This window comes from Eumetopias jubatus, unplaced genomic scaffold (genome assembly GCF_037043125.1).
Source record: "Eumetopias jubatus isolate StellerSeaLion01/CBP00866 unplaced genomic scaffold, mEumJub1_p1.0 scaffold_15, whole genome shotgun sequence".
Lineage (NCBI taxonomy): Eukaryota > Metazoa > Chordata > Mammalia > Carnivora > Otariidae > Eumetopias > Eumetopias jubatus.
The window spans coordinates 66358585-66375105 of NW_028274821.1; positions in this window are offsets into that span (position 1 = coordinate 66358585).

Consider the following 16521-nt stretch of genomic DNA (forward strand, 5'->3'; position numbering starts at 1 on the left):
ACACACACACACACTCTGAGGATAGTATATAATATGTATGTATGTACAGACACACACACACACACTCTGAGGATAGTATAGAATATGTATGTATGTATAGACACACACACACACTCTGAGGATAGTATATAATATATATATATGTATGTACACACACATACACACACTTTCAGTGAGGATAGTATATAATATATATATGTATGTACACACACACACTCTCTGAGGATAGTATATTATATATATGTATGTATGTAGAGACACACACACACACACACACACACGCACACTCTCTGAGGATAGTATATAATATGTATGTATGTATAGACACACACACACTCTCTGAGGATAGTATATAATATATATATGTATGTATGTATAGACACACACACACACTCTGAGGATAGTATATAATATATATGTATGTATGTATAGACACACACACACACACACACACACACACACACTGAGGATAGTATATAATATGTATGTATGTACAGACACACACACACACACTCTGAGGATAGTATAGAATATGTATGTATGTATAGACACACACACATACACACTCTGAGGATAGTATAGAATATGTATGTATGTATAGACACACACACACTCTGAGGATAGTATATAATATATATATATGTATGTACACACACACACACTCTCTGAGGATAGTATATAATATATATGTATGTACAGACACACACACACACACTCTGAGGATAGTATATAATATGTATGTATGTATAGACCCACACACACACACACTCTGAGGATAGTATATAATATATATATGTATGTATGTATAGACACATACACACACACTCTCTGAGGATAGTACATAATATATATGTATGTACAGACACACACACACACACTCTGAGGATAGTATATAATATATATATACGTATGTACACACACATACACACACTTTGAGTGAGGATAGTATATAATATATATATGTATGTACACACACACACTCTCTGAGGATAGTATATTATATATATGTATGTATGTATAGACACACACACACACACACACGCACACTCTCTGAGGATAGTATATAATATGTATGTATGTATAGACACACACACACACTCTGAGGATAGTATATAATATATATATATGTATGTACACACACACACACTCTCTGAGGATAGTATATAATATATATATGTATGTATGTATAGACACACACACACACACACACACACACTCTCTGAGGATAGTATATAATATGTATGTATGTATAGACACACACACACTCTGAGGATAGTATATAATATATATATGTATGTATGTATAGACACACACACACACACACACTCTGAGGATAGTATATAATATGTATGTATGTATGTATAGACACACACACACTCTCTGAGGATAGTATATAATATATATATGTATGTATGTATAGACACACACACACACACACACACTCTGAGGATAGTATATAATATATATGTATGTATGTATAGACACACACACACACACACACACACTCTGAGGATAGTATATAATATGTATGTATGTATAGACACACACACACTCTCTGAGGATAGTATATAATATATATGTATGTATGTATAGACACACACACACACACACTCTGAGGATAGTATAGAATATATATATATGTATGTACAGACACACACACACACACACTGAGGATAGCATATAATATGTATGTATGTATAGACACACACACACACACACTCTGAGGATAGTATAGAATATGTATGTATGTATAGACACACACACACTCTGAGGATAGTATATAATATATATATATGTATGTACACACACACACTCTGAGGATAGTATAGAATATATATATATGTATGTACAGACACACACACACACACTCTGAGGATAGCATATAATATGTATGTATGTATAGACACACACACACACACACTCTGAGGATAGTATATAATATATATATATGTATGTACACACACATACACACACTTTGAGTGAGGATAGTATATAATATATATATGTATGTACACACACACACTCTCTGAGGATAGTATATTATATATATGTATGTATGTATAGACACACACACACACACACGCACACTCTCTGAGGATAGTATATAATATGTATGTATGTATAGACACACACACACTCTCTGAGGATAGTATATAATATATATGTATGTATGTATAGACACACACACACACTCTGAGGATAGTATATAATATATATGTATGTATGTATAGACACACACACACACACACACACACTGAGGATAGTATATAATATGTATGTATGTACAGACACACACACACACACTCTGAGGATAGTATAGAATATGTATGTATGTATAGACACACACACACACACACACTCTGAGGATAGTATATAATATATATATATGTATGTACACACACATACACACACTTTCAGTGAGGATAGTATATAATATATATATGTATGTACACACACACACTCTCTGAGGATAGTATATTATATATATGTATGTATGTATAGACACACACACACTCTCTGAGGATAGTATATAATATATATGTATGTATGTAGAGACACACACACACACACACGCACACTCTCTGAGGATAGTATATAATATGTATGTATGTATAGACACACACACACTCTCTGAGGATAGTATATAATATATATATGTATGTATGTATAGACACACACACACACACACACACTCTGAGGATAGTATATAATATGTATGTATGTATAGACACACACACACTCTCTGAGGATAGTATATAATATATATGTATGTATGTATAGACACACACACACACACACACACACACACACACACTGAGGATAGTATATAATATGTATGTATGTACAGACACACACACACACACTCTGAGGATAGTATATAATATGTATGTATGTACAGACACACACACACACACTCTGAGGATAGTATAGAATATGTATGTATGTATAGACACACACACACACACACTCTGAGGATAGTATAGAATATATATATGTATGTATGTATAGAGACATACACACACACTCTCTGAGGATAGTATACAATATATATGTATGTACAGACACACACACACACACTCTGAGGATAGTATAGAATATGTATGTATGTATAGACACACACACACTCTGAGGATAGTATATAATATATATATATGTATGTACAGACACACACACACACACTCTGAGGATAGCATATAATATGTATGTATGTATAGACACACACACACACACACTCTGAGGATAGTATATAATATATATATATGTATGTACACACACATACACACACTTTGAGTGAGGATAGTATATAATATATATATGTATGTACACACACACACTCTCTGAGGATAGTATATTATATATATGTATGTATGTATAGACACACACACACACACACGCACACTCTCTGAGGATAGTATATAATATGTATGTATGTATAGACACACACACACTCTCTGAGGATAGTATATAATATATATATGTATGTATGTATAGACACACACACACACTCTGAGGATAGTATATAATATATATGTATGTATGTATAGACACACACACACACACACACACTGAGGATAGTATATAATATGTATGTATGTATAGACACACACACACACACACACACACTCTGAGGATAGTATATAATATGTATGTATGTACAGACACACACACACACACTCTGAGGATAGTATAGAATATGTATGTATGTATAGACACACACACACACACACTCTGAGGATAGTATATAATATATATATATGTATGTACACACACATACACACACTTTCAGTGAGGATAGTATATAATATATATATGTATGTACACACACACACTCTCTGAGGATAGTATATTATATATATGTATGTATGTAGACACACACACACACACACACACACACTGAGGATAGTATATAATATGTATGTATGTACAGACACACACACACACACTCTGAGGATAGTATAGAATATGTATGTATGTACAGACACACACACACACACTCTGAGGATAGTATAGAATATGTATGTATGTATAGACACACACACACACACACTCTGAGGATAGTATATAATATATATATATGTATGTACACACACATACACACACTTTCAGTGAGGATAGTATATAATATATATATATGTATGTACACACACACACTCTCTGAGGATAGTATATTATATATATGTATGTATGTAGAGACACACACACACACACACGCACACTCTCTGAGGATAGTATATAATATGTATGTATGTATAGACACACACACACTCTCTGAGGATAGTATATAATATATATATGTATGTATGTATAGACACACACACACACTCTGAGGATAGTATATAATATATATGTATGTATGTATAGACACACACACACACACACACACACTGAGGATAGTATATAATATGTATGTATGTACAGACACACACACACACACTCTGAGGATAGTATATAATATGTATGTATGTACAGACACACACACACACACTCTGAGGATAGTATAGAATATGTATGTATGTATAGACACACACACACACACACTCTGAGGATAGTATAGAATATATATATGTATGTATGTATAGAGACATACACACACACTCTCTGAGGATAGTATACAATATATATGTATGTACAGACACACACACACACACTCTGAGGATAGTATAGAATATGTATGTATGTATAGACACACACACAATCTGAGGATAGTATATAATATATATATATGTATGTACACACACACACTCTGAGGATAGTATAGAATATATATATATGTATGTACAGACACACACACACACACTCTGAGGATAGCATATAATATGTATGTATGTATAGACACACACACACACTCTGAGGATAGTATATAATATATATATATGTATGTACACACACACACACTCTCTGAGGATAGTATATAATATATATATGTATGTATGTATAGACACACACACACACACACGCACACTCTCTGAGGATAGTATATAATATGTATGTATGTATAGACACACACACACTCTCTGAGGATAGTATATAATATATATGTATGTATGTAGACACACACACACACGCACACTCTCTGAGGATAGTATAGAATATATATATGTATGTATGTATAGAGACATACACACACACTCTCTGAGGATAGTATACAATATATATGTATGTACAGACACACACACACACACTCTGAGGATAGTATAGAATATGTATGTATGTATAGACACACACACACTCTGAGGATAGTATATAATATATATATATGTATGTACACACACACACTCTGAGGATAGTATAGAATATATATATATGTATGTACAGACACACACACACACACTCTGAGGATAGCATATAATATGTATGTATGTATAGACACACACACACACACACTCTGAGGATAGTATATAATATATATATATGTATGTACACACACATACACACACTTTGAGTGAGGATAGTATATAATATATATATGTATGTACACACACACACTCTCTGAGGATAGTATATTATATATATGTATGTATGTATAGACACACACACACACACACGCACACTCTCTGAGGATAGTATATAATATGTATGTATGTATAGACACACACACACTCTCTGAGGATAGTATATAATATATATATGTATGTATGTATAGACACACACACACACTCTGAGGATAGTATATAATATATATGTATGTATGTATAGACACACACACACACACACACACACTGAGGATAGTATATAATATGTATGTATGTACAGACACACACACACACACTCTGAGGATAGTATATAATATGTATGTATGTACAGACACACACACACACACTCTGAGGATAGTATAGAATATGTATGTATGTATAGACACACACACACACTCTGAGGATAGTATATAATATATATATATGTATGTACACACACATACACACACTTTCAGTGAGGATAGTATATAATATATATATGTATGTACACACACACACTCTCTGAGGATAGTATATTATATATATGTATGTATGTATAGACACACACACACACGCACGCACACTCTCTGAGGATAGTATATAATATGTATGTATGTAGAGACACACACACACTCTCTGAGGATAGTATATAATATATATATGTATGTATGTATAGACACACACACACACTCTGAGGATAGTATATAATATATATGTATGTATGTATAGACACACACACACACACACACACACACACACTGAGGATAGTATATAATATGTATGTATGTACAGACACACACACACACACTCTGAGGATAGTATATAATATGTATGTATGTACAGACACACACACACACACTCTGAGGATAGTATAGAATATATATATGTATGTATGTATAGAGACATACACACACACTCTCTGAGGATAGTATACAATATATATGTATGTACAGACACACACACACACACTCTGAGGATAGTATAGAATATGTATGTATGTATAGACACACACACACTCTGAGGATAGTATATAATATATATATATGTATGTACACACACACATTCTGAGGATAGTATAGAATATATATATATGTATGTACAGACACACACACACACACTCTGAGGATAGCATATAATATGTATGTATGTATAGACACACACACACACACACTCTGAGGATAGTATATAATATATATATATGTATGTACACACACATACACACACTTTGAGTGAGGATAGTATATAATATATATATGTATGTACACACACACACTCTCTGAGGATAGTATATTATATATATGTATGTATGTATAGACACACACACACACACGCACACTCTCTGAGGATAGTATATAATATGTATGTATGTATAGACACACACACACTCTCTGAGGATAGTATATAATATATATATGTATGTATGTATAGACACACACACACACACACACACACTGAGGATAGTATATAATATGTATGTATGTATAGACACACACACACTCTGAGGATAGTATATAATATATATATATGTATGTACACACACACACACTCTGAGGATAGTATATAATATATATGTATGTACAGACACACACACACACACTCTGAGGATAGTATATAATATGTATGTATGTATAGACACACACACACACACTCTCTGAGGATAGTATATAATATATATATGTACACACACACTCTGAGGATAGTATATAATATATATATATATATGTATATACACACACACACACACTCTCTGAGGATAGTATATAATATATATATGTATGTATGTATAGACACACACACACACACACACGCACACTCTCTGAGGATAGTATATAATATGTATGTATGTATAGACACACACACACTCTGAGGATAGTATATAATATATATATATGTATGTACACACACACACACTCTGAGGATAGTATATAATATATATATATGTATGTACACACACACACACTCTGAGGATAGTATATAATATATATGTATGTACAGACACACACACACACACTCTGAGGATAGTATATAATATGTATGTATGTATAGACACACACACACACACTCTCTGAGGATAGTATATAATATATATATGTACACACACACTCTGAGGATAGTATATAATATATATATATATATGTATATACACACACACACACACTCTCTGAGGATAGTATATAATATATATATGTATGTATGTATAGACACACACACACACACACACGCACACTCTCTGAGGATAGTATATAATATGTATGTATGTATAGACACACACACACACTCTGAGGATAGTATATAACATGTATGTATGTATGTATAGACACACACACACACACACACACACTGAGGATAGTATATAATATGTATGTATGTATAGACACACACACACACTCTGAGGATAGTATATAATATGTATGTATGTATAGACACACACACACTCTGAGGATAGTATATAATATATATATATGTATGTACACACACACACACTCTCTGAGGATAGTATATAATATATATGTATGTACAGACACACACACACACACTCTGAGGATAGTATATAATATGTATGTATGTATAGACCCACACACACACACACTCTGAGGATAGTATATAATATATATATGTATGTATGTATAGACACATACACACACACTCTCTGAGGATAGTACATAATATATATGTATGTACAGACACACACACACACACTCTGAGGATAGTATATAATATATATATATGTATGTACACACACATACACACACTTTGAGTGAGGATAGTATATAATATATATATGTATGTACACACACACACTCTCTGAGGATAGTATATTATATATATGTATGTATGTATAGACACACACACACACACACGCACACTCTCTGAGGATAGTATATAATATGTATGTATGTATAGACACACACACACACTCTGAGGATAGTATATAATATATATATATGTATGTACACACACACACACTCTCTGAGGATAGTATATAATATATATGTATGTACACACACACTCTGAGGATAGTATATAATATATATATATATATGTATGTACACACACACACACTCTCTGAGGATAGTATATAATATATATATGTATGTATGTATAGACACACACACACACACACACACACACTCTCTGAGGATAGTATATAATATGTATGTATGTATAGACACACACACACACTCTGAGGATAGTATATAATATATATATGTATGTATGTATAGACACACACACACACACACACACTCTGAGGATAGTATATAATATGTATGTATGTATAGACACACACACACTCTCTGAGGATAGTATATAATAAATATGTATGTATGTATAGACACACACACACACACACACACTCTGAGGATAGTATATAATATGTATGTATGTATAGACACACACACACTCTCTGAGGATAGTATATAATATATATGTATGTATGTATAGACACACACACACACACACACACACTCTGAGGATAGTATATAATATATATATATATGTATGTGTATATATATATATATATATAAAATCTTCTGAGTTCTGGCCTCAGCCTCTAATCCTCTCAACTATTACATATTCTTCAGTCCTAAATCTGTCTGTAGCACCACACTCACTGCTCACTGAGGAGGGATTGCCTAATTGGAAACTGATCCAATAGGTAGAACAGATATCCATCATCTTCCCTGCACTCTCCATCCTCTGCAATCTGATTCTTCCCCTTTGCAGTCTGGCCACCTGTTACAATAGTACGTATTAAATCCTGTTAATCAATATCAACATTGTAGACACATCCCTCTTAGTAATTTGTCATCAAGCCAATCCAATATTATTTTGCAAACATTGTGTCAAACATTGTGTCAAACATGTCAAACATGTTTCTCTTGTCCATTTTCTACCTTTATTCAGCATTTATTTTTGTTGACACACATTGCATCCTTGAGATATGTCTGGTTCCAATTTCTTTCCAAACTTTATCTCCACCAGCAAATTATTCCCCAAACTAAGTTAGAGGTATCTTTATCAGATTTGAAAATCTAATAATTTTTTCTATGATTTAAACTCAATACACACACATTCAAATGGCATTTAATGGTTCCTGATTCTTTAAAATGGTATCTATGGCTATTTATATGTAACTCAATTGCTCTCAATTCTAGATGCACAGGACATTTTAATACAACTTTCTCAATAATTAACAGGACAAGTAGAAAAAAATTAGTAAGGATACAAATTATATTAAAAATACTCTGAAACAAATTACCCTAGTTAATATTTACAGACTAATATACCTAAGAGCTGCCAAATACACATTTTTAAGTGCACGCAGAAATTACACCAAGAAATAATTTTTAATTGCAATATTATATAGTATAACTTTGACTGCAAAGACATTTAATTGGAAATCAATAGCAAACATATATCTGGAAATACCCCATTTGGAAGTTAAAACACAATAAATATCTGCTGAATCAAAAAAGAAATCACAAAGAAATTGAAAAATACTTTCAATTGATTGTATAAACACAACATATCAAATTATATAACAATGGAAATACTGCATTTATGATTTTGTGGGATGCAGATAAAGCACTGCTTAGTGTGGAAATTATAGCTTTAAAGCTATATTTATATATCAGATATATAAAGATTATATATATATATTCTGATATATCAGAAAAGATGAAATGCTTTAATTCAGTTATCTAAGTAGAGAAAACAATAAGGATAATAGAAATCAATGAAAAAAAAACCCCTTGAACAATAAAGAAAATCACAAAGACAAAAGCCAGTTTTTTAATCCTTAGTAAATGATAATCTTGTACCCAAGAATAATAAAATAAACAAACAAAAAAGAAGACACAAATTACCAATATCCAAAATGAAAGTGCATGTATAACTATAATTCTTTCAGACAATAAAAGAATATGAAGAAATATTATGAACAGCTATATGTCAATAAATTCTATAACTTAGATGTAATGGCAGAATCTTTGAGAAACAGTTTATCAAAATTGACTGAAGGTAAAATACAAAATGTGTTTTGCCTTGTGTCTGTTAAATACTTTAAATTCATATTTGAGAACTTTCCCACAGGAAGTTTATTTCATCAAAAGGAAAACATTCTCTTCTTAAAAAGACATTTTCAAGAAAATTAAAAGGCAAGTCATACAAATGCCATATGATTTCACTCATATGTGGAATTTAAGAAACAAGACTGAAGAACATATGGAGGGGAGAAAAAGAGAGAGGGAAACAAACCACGAGAGACTCTTAAGACAGAGAACAAATCCCCAAGGGGTGAGGGAAGGAGGTGGGTAGGGGATGGGCTAGATGAGTGATGGGTATTAAAGAGGGCACTTGATATGATGAGCACTTGGTGTTGTATGTAAGTGATGAATCACTGAATTCTACTCCTGTAGCAAATATTGCCCAGTATGTTAAATAAATAGAATTTAAATGAAAATTAGAAAAGAAAAGCAAGTCATAGATTAGAAGTAGTTATTTATAGTACATATATCAAGTAAAATATTTACATTCAGAATATATGAAGAATTCTTAGAATTCATTAATAAGAAAACAACTCTTCAAATGTGTGTAAAACTTTAATAGACACTTAACAAAAGAATAAATACAAATGGCTAACAAGCACAAGGAAAGATGCTTAATATCAAGTATTATCAGAAAATGCTAATTAAAAATGACACTGTGATAATTTCATTTCCACAAGAGTCATTAAAAGAATAAAAAATGGAATACGAAGTGTTGTTGAAGATGCCCAGCACCTGGAATTCGAATACATTGCTGGTAGGAATGTAAAATGATACAACTATGTTGACAGTTTCATAGCTTATTTTAAAGTTTCAGCATGCATATAACATATAACCCAAGGATTCCGTTTGTAGGGATTTATGCAAGATAAAGATAAATATATGCCAACAAAGAAGACTTATAAGCAATTGTTCCTATAACAGATTCATTGAAAATAGCAAAAAAAATGAAAACAATAAATTTTTATAACAAGGCAAGTTGAAAGGTTATTCTGGTTTATTAGTACAGTAGAAAAATAGCCAATATAAAATAGAGCAAACTATTGATACATGCAACAAAATGGATGAATCTCACAGACATTATACCAAGCAAAAAAATCTAGACACAAAAGAATACACAAAAGATGTGTCTATTTTGTGGGATTCTAAAATAAGTAAAGCTAAGTGTGATCAAAACCAAATTACTGGTGGGGGGGAGGAGCAAGATGGCGGAGGAGTAGGAGACCTAAATTTTGTCTGGTCCCAGGAATTCAACTAGATAGGGATCAAACCCTTCTGAACACTTACGAACTCAACAGGAGATCAAAGAAAAGAATAGCAGCAACTCTCTGAACAGAAAAGCGACCACTTTCTGGAAGCTTGCAGGGAACAAAAGCTACGGAGAGCAAAACCAAGCCGATTACTTAGACCAGACCCAGCAAGGGCAGGGCAATTCTGCCTCCAGCAAAGACATCTGAGAACCACTGCGACAGGCCCCTCCCCCAGAAGATCGGCAAGAACAGCCAGCCAAGACCAAGTTTACCGAACAAAGAGAACGGCAGAACGCCAGCACTAGCGGAATGCTGCACACAGAATTCATGGCTTTTTTCCATGATTCTTTAGTCTTTCAAAGTTAATTTTTTTTTACTTTACTTTTATATATTTTTTTAATTTTTCTTTTTTCCTTTTTCAACCAACATCTTATCAATCCCTTTTTTAAAAAGTCTTTTTTATTTTTCATTTTTAGAGTCATATTCTATCCCTTCATAGTAGTTAACCTTATTTTTGGTAAGTTGTTCTCTCTTTAAGATTTTGGGATACAGTTTCTTCTAACAGACCAAAATATACCCTAAATCTCTAGTGTATGGCTTTATTCTAATCTCCTGCCTGATCACATTCTTCCCCTTTTTTTTTTTAATCTTCATTCTTTTTTCAACCAACTTCTTATCTTATCAATTCCTTTTATAAAATCTTTTATACTTTTCATCTTTACAGTCATATTCCATCCCTTCATCCTATTTACCCTTATTTTTGTACATATATTAAGTTTTTCTTTCTTTAAGATTTTGGGAGGCACTTTCTTCTAACAGACCAAAATACGCCCAAAATCTAGTGTGTGGCACTGATCTATGCACCAGCCTGACATACTTGATCATATTGCGTTTTTTTATTTGTTTGTTTGTTTGTTTTTATCTTTTTTTTTCTTTTTTCTTTTGTTCTTTTTCTTTTCCCCCAGTTTCAGGTCTCTTCTAATTTATTTAGTGTATATTTTTCTGGGGTCGTTGTTACCCTGTTAGTATTTTCTTCTCTCATTCATCTATTCTCAGGACAAAATGACAAGACGGAAAAAATCACCTCAAAAAAAAAAAACAAGAGGCGGTACCAACTGCCAGGGACCTAATCAATACGGACATTACTAAGATGTTGGAACTAGAGTTCAGAATGATGATTTTAAAGATACTAGCAGGGCTTGAAACCATGGAAGATATTAGAGAAACCCTTTCTGGAGAAATAAAAGAACTAGAATCTAACCAAGTCGAAATCAAAAAGGCTATTAATGAGGTGCAATCAAACAGAGGCTCTAACTGCTAAGATAAGTGAGGCAGAAGAGAGAATTACTGATATAGAAGACCAAATGAGGGAAAATAAAGAAGCTGAGAAAAAGAGAGATAACTACTGGATCACGAGGGCAGAATTCAAGACATAAGTGATACCATAAGACGAAACAATATTAGAATAATTGGGATCCTAGAAGAAGAAGAAAGAGAGAGAGGGGCAGAAGGTATATTGGAGCAAATTATAGCAGAGAACTTCCCTAATGTGAGGAAGGAAATAGGCATCAAAATCCAGGAGGCACAGAGAACCCCAATCAAAATCAATAAAAATAGGTCAACACCCCAACATCTAATAGTAAAATTTATGAGTCTCAGAGACCAAGAGAAAATCCTGAAAGCAGGTCGGGAGAAGAGATATGTAACCTACAATGGTAGAAACATTAGATTGGCAACAGACCTATCCACAGAGACCTGGCAGGCCAGAAAGGACTGGCATGATATAGTCAGAGCACTAAATGAGAAAAATATGCAGCCAGGAATACTATATCCACCTAGGCTGTCATTGAAAATAGAAGGAGAGATAAAAAGCTTCCAGGACAAACAAAAACTAAAGGAATTTGCAAACACGAAACCAGCCCTCCAAGAAATATTGAAAGGGGTCCTCTAAGCACAGAGAGAGCCTAAAAGTAACATACACCAGAAAGGAACACAGACAATATACAGTAACAGTCACCTTACAGGCAATACAATGGCACTAAATTCATATCTTTCAATGGTTACCCTGAATGTAAATGGGCTAAATGCCCCAACCAAAAGACACAGGGTATCAGTTTGCATAAAAAAAATAAGACCCATCGATATGCTGTCTGCTGGAGACTCATTTTAGAACCAAAGACACCCCCAGATTGAAAGTGAGGGGGTGGAAAACCATTTACCATGCTAATGGACACCAAAAGAAAGCTGGGGTGGCAATCCTTATATCAGACAAATTAGATTTTAAACCAAAGACTGTCATAAGAGATGAGAAGGACACTATATCCTACTTAAAGGGTCTATCCAACAAGAAGCTCTAACAATTGTAAATATCTATGCCCCTACCATGGGAGCAGCCAGTTATATAAGCCAATTAATAACAAAAGCAAAGAAAGACATAGACAACAATACAATAATAGTGGGGGACTTTAACATCCCCCTGACTGAAACGGACAGATCATCTAAGCAAAAGATCAACAAGGAAATAAAGACTCTAAATGACACACTGGACCAAATGGACTTCACAGATATATTCAGAACATTCCATCCCAAAGGAACAGAATACACATTCTTCTCTAGTGCCCATGGAACATCCCTCAAATAGATCACATCCTAGGTCACAAATCAGGTCTCAACCAGTACCAAAAGATTGGGATCATTCCCTGCATATTTTCAGACCGGAACTCAAATACATGAAGACTAAAGAGCAACCTACTAAAGAATGAATGGGTCAACCAGAAATTAAAGAAGAATTTAAAAAATTCATGGAAACCAATGAAAATGAAAAAACAACTGTTCAAAATCTTTAGGATGCAGCAAAGGCAGTCCTCAGAGGAAAGTATATAGCAATACAAGCCTTTCTCAAGAAACAAGAAAGGTCTCAAATAAACAACCTAACCGTACACCTAAAGGAGCTGGAGAAAGAACAGCAAATAAAGCCTAAATCCACCAAGAGAAGAGAAATAATAAAGATCAGAGCAGAAATCAATGAAATAGAAACCAAAAGAACAGTAGAACAGATCCACGGAACTAGGAGCTGGTTCTTTGAAAGTATTAACAAGATTGATAAACGCCTGGCCAGACTTATCAAAAAGAAAAGAGAAAGGACCCAAATAAATAAAATCATGAATGAAAGAGGAGAGATCACAACCAACACCAAAGAAATACAAACAATTATAAGAACATATTATGAGCAATTATGTGCCAGCAAATTAGATAATCTGGAAGAAATGGATGTATTCCTAGAGATGTATCAACTACCAAAACTGAACCAGGAAGAAATAGAAAACCTGAACAGACCTATAAGCACTAAGGAAATTGAAGCAGTCATCAAAAATCTGCCAACAAACAAAAGCCCAGGGCCAGATGGCTTCCCAGGGGAATTCTATCAGACATTTAAAGAAGAATGAATACCTATTCTTCTGAAACTGTTCTAAAAAATAGAAATGGAAGGAAAACATCCAAACTCGTTTTATGAGGCCACCATTACCTTGATCCCCAAGCCAGGCAAAGACCCCATCAAGAAGGAGAATTACTGACCAATATCCTTGATGAACATGGATGCAAAAATTCTCACCAAAATACTAGCCAATAGGATCCAACAGTACATTAAAAGGATTATTCACCACGACTAAGTGGGATTTATCCCTGGGCTGCAAGTTTGGTTCAACATCCGCAAATCAATCAACGTGATACAATACATTAACCTAAGAAAGAACAAAAACCATATGATCCTCTCAATAGATGCAGAAAAAGCATTTGACAAGGTACAGCATCCTTTCTTGATCAAAACTCTTCAGAGTATAGGGTTAGAGGGTACATACCTCAATATCATAAAAGCCATTTATAAAAAACCCACAGCGAATACCATTCTCAATGGGGAAAAACTCAGAGCTTAACCCCTAAGGTCAGGAACACGGCAGGGATGTCCCCTCTCACCACTGCTATTCAACATAGTATTAGAACTCCTAGGCACAGCAATCAGACAACAAAAAGAAATAAAAGAAATCCAAATTGGCAAAGAAGAAGTCAAACTCACTCTTTGCAGATGATATGATACTTTATGGAAAACGCAAAAGACTCTACCCCAAAACTGCTAGAACTCATACAGGAATTCAGTGAAGTGGCAGGATATAAAATCAATCCACAGAAATCAGTGGCATTCCTATACACCAACAACAAGACAGAAGAAAGAGAAATTAAGGAGTCGATCCCATTTACAATTGCACCCAAAACCATAAGATACCTAGCAATAAATCTAACCAAAGAGGCAAAGGATCTGTACTCAGAAAACTATAAAATACTCATGAAAGAAATAGAGGAAGACACAAAGAAATGGAAAAACGTTCCATGCTCATGGATTGGAAGAACCAACATTGTGAAGATGTCAATGCTACCTAGAGCAATCTACACATTCAATGCAATCCCTATCTAAATACCATCCACTTTTTTCAAAGAAATGGAACAAATAATCCTAAAATTTGTATGGCACCAGAAAAGACCCCAAATAGCCAGAGGAATGTTGAAAAAGAAAAGCAAAGCTGGTGACATTACAATTCCGGATTTCCAGCTCTATTACAAAGCTGTCATCATTGAGACAGTATGGTACTGGCACAAAAACAGACACATAGATCAATGGAACAGAATCGAGAGCCCAGAAATGGACCCTCAACTCTACGGTCAACTCATCTTTGACAAAGCAAGAAAGAATGTCCAATGGAAAAAAGGCAGTCT